Genomic DNA, 5,453 nt, shown 5'->3' on the forward strand with positions numbered 1-5,453 from the left:
TTCGGATGAAGAAAACAAAACGTTAAGCGATGTTGTATTTGCCAAATAAAATAATTACCAGAAAACAAGTTTGAAAAAGGTCGAAAGATGGGCATCTCCGCACTATTTGCTAGCGCGATGGACCTGCTTATACCAGGATGTACTCAGTCAGCCACATCTCGTCTCCTTGCTCATGTGCGCGGGCATGGCACGTGTTGCCTAATGTTGGAAATTTACGACTCGACTGCAATGTGTTCGTGTTGATGGTGTGACGCCAAGCAAATGTGCCGCTTTTCGCTGTCGGAAATTTCGGTGTTTACGGTGACAGTGTTACGATTAATTCAACATCAACTCGAAGTCATGCGAAAATGGATACCTGCGATACCGCGACAGGAATTTCATCGTACGCAAAACACCAGGGTGAGTGATCTTACGAACTGAAGAGGCTGTATTGTGCGAGAAATGCAGGACTTTTTTTGGTGTTCAAGAATACGTTTCCAAGCAACCCTGCACCACATGGGCATTGCAATGTACTCAGAAGTGAAGATTTCGCCGCGGTGATGAGACAAATATAATTATTTTTTCGCGAACTGAGAAAACGTACAAGGAACTAATTGAACGGACTTGGAAAACGTTTTTTAATATTGCATTATGTGCGACCATCTTCATTGTTTAATTAAGAGTGCATTTCCATTTTAGCCACCATACTTGCAACTTCGTGCATTGAGTACTGAGTGAAATGAACGACTTCTGAGTGTTCTATTTTCTGTGGACTACCCAGCACCTGTAGGTATATGTGTCTCGGTGGGCGTTCGTGGAAAATGTGTCGCGTAGTGTGGCTGTCGAGCGAATGACGTGAGCGTGAGCCAGAGTGTTGGAATGCGTGTGCTGTGTGTTTCGATCGGCGTACGTGAACAACAGTTTACTGGCGGCGAAGTAGCGCAGATAGTAGCTCTTTATGTAATGAATGGGATGAATAAACCCCTTGGTTTTGCTTTTCCTGTTTTTTTCCTGTTTGCCTTTGTTTAAGCCTTTTGTGAATGAAAACTGGCGACGTGTTTGCAGTCGCAACCTTGCACTCCCCCTATATCGCTGAAGTGTTCATGGAGCATATATTACAGAATGCAGATAGCCACACAACCTAAGTGCCACAGGAGAAGTTCTAGAGATCCGCAAGGCTATATGCCGGCATGGCAGCGTGTTAATAATTTCCCAGAGGCTGCTGCTGTCGCTGTGTTTCAAGTAGTGGCGATTCTCTTCTGGCTGCAGCCCATGCAAAAATATCGTATGGTCGGCTATTGAAAATCCTTCTTATGGTTGTCTTTAGCTATTTGGCCCAATTATCTTTAGACATTTCTATGGCTGTCTTTAGCCATTTCTATGGATATTCCTATGGGTGTCTTTAGCTTCTTCTATAGCCATCGCGATATCGAAAGAAGACCTAAAGAAAGCCATAGAACCGGCTATAGAAGAAGCTAAAGACACCCATAGAAATGTTGATACGAATAGCTAAAGACAACCATAGAACCGGCTATAGAAGAAGTTAAAAACACCCATAGGAATGTCGATACGAATATCTAAAGACAGCCATAGAACCGGCTATAGAAGAACCTAAAGACACCCATAGGAATGTCGATAGGAATATCTAAAGACACCCATAGAAACGTCTAAAGAATATTGGGCCAAATAGCTAAAGCCGACCATAAAAAGAATTTTCTATAGCCGACCATACAATATTTTTGTATGGGGTCTTACTGGTTCAATGTAACATACCTCGATAACCTATCCTGCGAACTTGCGTAATCAATCCGAAAGGATTCAATAAGCAAATATGCACTGTGTGGGCAGGCAGCATTCTAAGATAACGGAATTTAGGGTCGTGTGTTCGCAGAGCGGGATGCTTTGAAACTGCGGGCTGCCTTCTTTGTGCTAGGGGTGTATTGAGATGGATAGTTTACTACTGAGCTAGACGAGATTATGTGGTTTGGAGGACAGGCACTATTTCCAGTGCCTGGCGTGATTACCTTGTCAAACCCATTCCAAAGGCCGGGAAACCACCGAATCAGCTTCCATACTTCAGGCCCACTTCCCTTACGGGCAACCTTCGCAAAGTGGTTGGATGCATGATTCTTGAGCAGCTCGTTTGGCAGCTTAAAAAAAAATGCTGCCTCCCTCTAGCCCCAAATAGGTTGAATAAAGAGAGCGCCAAAAACCCTACACAAAAACGAAGAACCATGAGACAGACGCGCTATGCAGCAACTAGTGCAACAGCATATTTTACTGATGCAACAGATAGGTTGGTGTCATGGGGTAAGCATGCAGGATATTCTCCTCGTACTGCATCACCTGATCATAAGTGACCCCTCAGCAGAGCAAACACGTACTGTGGCGGCGGTGGATGTCCGCAAAGCCTCCACTCTATTCCACACAGAACTGTAATGGAAAACGCAGAAGATGGTGGAGTACGTGGTCACATGCTTGCCTTCATTGAAAATTTTCTGTACAATCGAACACAAAGAGTAAAAAGTGGGAGATTACATCGGATCATCCTGCCCAAACAGGATTGGAGAACCCCAGGATGCAGTCCTCTCGCCCACTCTCTTCAATCTTCAAATGGCGCGCATTCCGCCTTTCCTTGAGGATATTACGTCGTTAAATTTTGCCATCTACACTGCGGACACCCCTAGTTGCGCTACAAATATATCACCGGGTGGGCATACAGCTTGGCCTATAGACGTCAGGCAGCACTTCACCGTTGATTTTGACAGCAAGCGGAGCTTCTCGTCGCATATCTGGTTGATCACTCGTAGGACTCTTCGATCTCTTGGTGTTCTGTGCCGGATATCGAAGAACCCAATTCTTTTCTTAAGCTCTACACTACTATTTGTCGCCCGCAGCGTGAGTATGCTTCTGCTGTTCGGAATTTCACGAGCAAAACAAACTGTGCGCTCATTCACAGGGTCCAAAATAAGTTTATATCTATGTTTAACCATCGCTTCACCGGTAATAACAACTCTCGATCATCGGCATTGACGCTACCACGATTAATCTCCAGGCGCAATAAGGCGGATCTCCTTTACCTATTCAAACTTACTCACGGCTCAGTGTCCTGTGTAGTCCTGCTAGAACATGTTACACTCTATGTGCCACAGAAATTGTTCAGGAAAACGATGTTTTTCATAATCCGAACTGTCTGCTTGCCTTGTGCCCTCTGTTCTGAATGCAATGTTTGTACAACCGGTACTCTGAATACTTAGACATATTTAATAATTCCCCGACTCTCTTGCGCAAGCATGTCCTTGAGCTTGTCATGTAATAACGTTGCGCTTTTTCATTCTTGTCCTCATGATGTAAGACTAACTTTTGGGCTGTTATTTTGGCGTGAAGCGCTAGCAACACAAACCTTTGTCCATCTTTCTTATTGCTTTTTTTGTTTTCTCATACCTTTCAATGTATACATTCCCTTTATGCTGTCCATCTCCAGTGGAAGCCATCTAAGGTTACTCCATTTTTGTACGGCTTTACGGCTTGCATTGTTCCATCTGCATATTTCTCTTGCCAGTAGGTGTTCATGCGTAACAACCGTTCACGTGAATTTCCCTATTGCTATATAGGCAGTACAATTTGTATAAATGTGTGTGTTTTTCAAAGCGTGTAATTTTTGTTCAGCGTCACCAATGATATTTTCTCTTGCGTGTGTGTGAGATGTGCCCACCTTGCGTCACCTGTTTCCTTTTGTTGTGTTTTTTTCTCTCGAGCACCAGCAGTCACTCGCTCTCTTCTTGACATAATACGCTTCGACTGATTCTTTCGCCTCCCTGTTCTCGCTTTTGTTTGGTAGTTTTATCTCACTGAGCCGTGGCTCACAACCGCAGGAACGAGAGTGGGTAGGCAGATGTACTCCCTTATCTTTTCCAGCGACAGTCCATGTTCCCCGGCTCTCTTCCTGACGCAACGGCCCGTTTGGCCAACGTAAAACCTTCCGCAAGATTGCAGGATTTCGTACACATCACCGACAGCGCAATCCACATAGCGATTTGAGTGTTTTTTTCCCACATGCCTCACCCGGCACTCTCTCACACCGAAGAACGCCTATGTCGCTTAGTGCAAACGTACACCCTTCCTTGCCTGTCCCGCCTGCACCGCTTGTACCCCGGTCTGTACCCTTCACCCCACTGCCCCGCTTGTGGGGTGGTCCAAACCATGGATCACCTCCTCTGGCAATGCCCCCACAACCCATTCCCCCCATATCGAGACGGTGAGCACTGGGCGAGGGCGTTGGGCAGCTCGGATTCGGCGGTGCAAGATGCCATCGTCGCCCGGGCTGCCAAAGTCACCGGGGACCTTCCTCCCTCGGTCACCACCCCTCCCCAGAATTAGCCCTTGCGGCAATAAAAGTTTTCTCTCTCTCTCTCTCTCCCACATGCCTTCTTCCTGCGTTCTTTCGGCGACCTTTTCCATGTTGTGGCACGCTCTGTGCATGTACGCCATGACATCTGTTTTTTGCGGACGGGAGATACGTTTCAGCTTCTTCTCTCCTTGTATGTGTACGATACTTCTTTCTCGCCCTCTCTTTCCGCAAATGCGTAGCGGAATAAAGTAGTTGAAAGTTAACGCTTCTTTCATCTACTAACGTACATCGTCCATGTTTTTTGTTGCGCTTCAAATCATGACAACAATCCACCAAATAGCCCACCAAGAAGTTCTTCTCAACTATGCCAAGCATTGAAAAATTTTAGTGTCAGAGAGTGGGGAGAAAATGGGCTGGGAAGGCAAAAAGAAAGGGCAAAGGAAAGAAACGACATGGTGGGAGTTATAAGAAGTAAGGGCAAGACGACTTCATGAAAATTTTCACGGCGGATAGTTCACAACTAGTGGTGCTTGCTCTTTGCAGCACCCTCTCCACAAAACTGAATGCAGGTGCAATGCTGGCCTCATCCAAAGCCGGTTTTCTCCATTCAGCAAACCTAGGACAGTCCTATTCTAGTAAAGTTGATGTATACTGTGTCATTACGAACACTGCAACGTGCACAATCTCGGTCGTCGAGCGTACCGAATCGTGTCAATTGGAAACGTGGCGTTCTTGCGGCTTCAAGTCGTATCCTGTGCACTAGTGGCCACTTCAGAGACCACTGGTGAGGAACCCAGTGCCCCAGTGGCAGTGCGGGTCCTTATGACCAGATGTAGCCAGTGAGAGGGTTGTAGCTGGTCGGCCGGGCTGTCCACTGCTCGTCACTGGGGTACAGATTAGGGTTGCCGTGTGCGGTTTGGCAAAAATTGTCATGCCATGTTCAGGAGGGTGTGGGAGAAGAATATGCAGGTTTCTGTGTATAGGGTAGATGGCGTGTTAGTAAAGCTTCGTAGCGGCAGGAATTTGTAGCATGAGGAAAATGGTTGCTTCAGCTCTTGTAAGAGAAGGATGTGGTAGGGACAAAATGGAGGCAGCCATGTATAATATAGAATTGTTTATTCCG

General features: G+C 46.2%; 1 protein-coding gene across 1 annotated transcript in view; it reads left to right on the forward strand.

The window, feature by feature from the left end:
• Window positions 1-5,453, forward strand: part of LOC144162765 (uncharacterized) — a 152,102-nt gene that overhangs the window by 62,693 nt on the left and 83,956 nt on the right. The window lies entirely within an intron of this gene.

Source organism: Haemaphysalis longicornis, unplaced genomic scaffold (assembly GCF_048455015.1).
Source record: "Haemaphysalis longicornis isolate Haplotype H1 unplaced genomic scaffold, Haemaphysalis longicornis Haplotype H1 scaffold_12, whole genome shotgun sequence".
Classification (NCBI taxonomy): Eukaryota; Metazoa; Arthropoda; class Arachnida; order Ixodida; family Ixodidae; genus Haemaphysalis; species Haemaphysalis longicornis.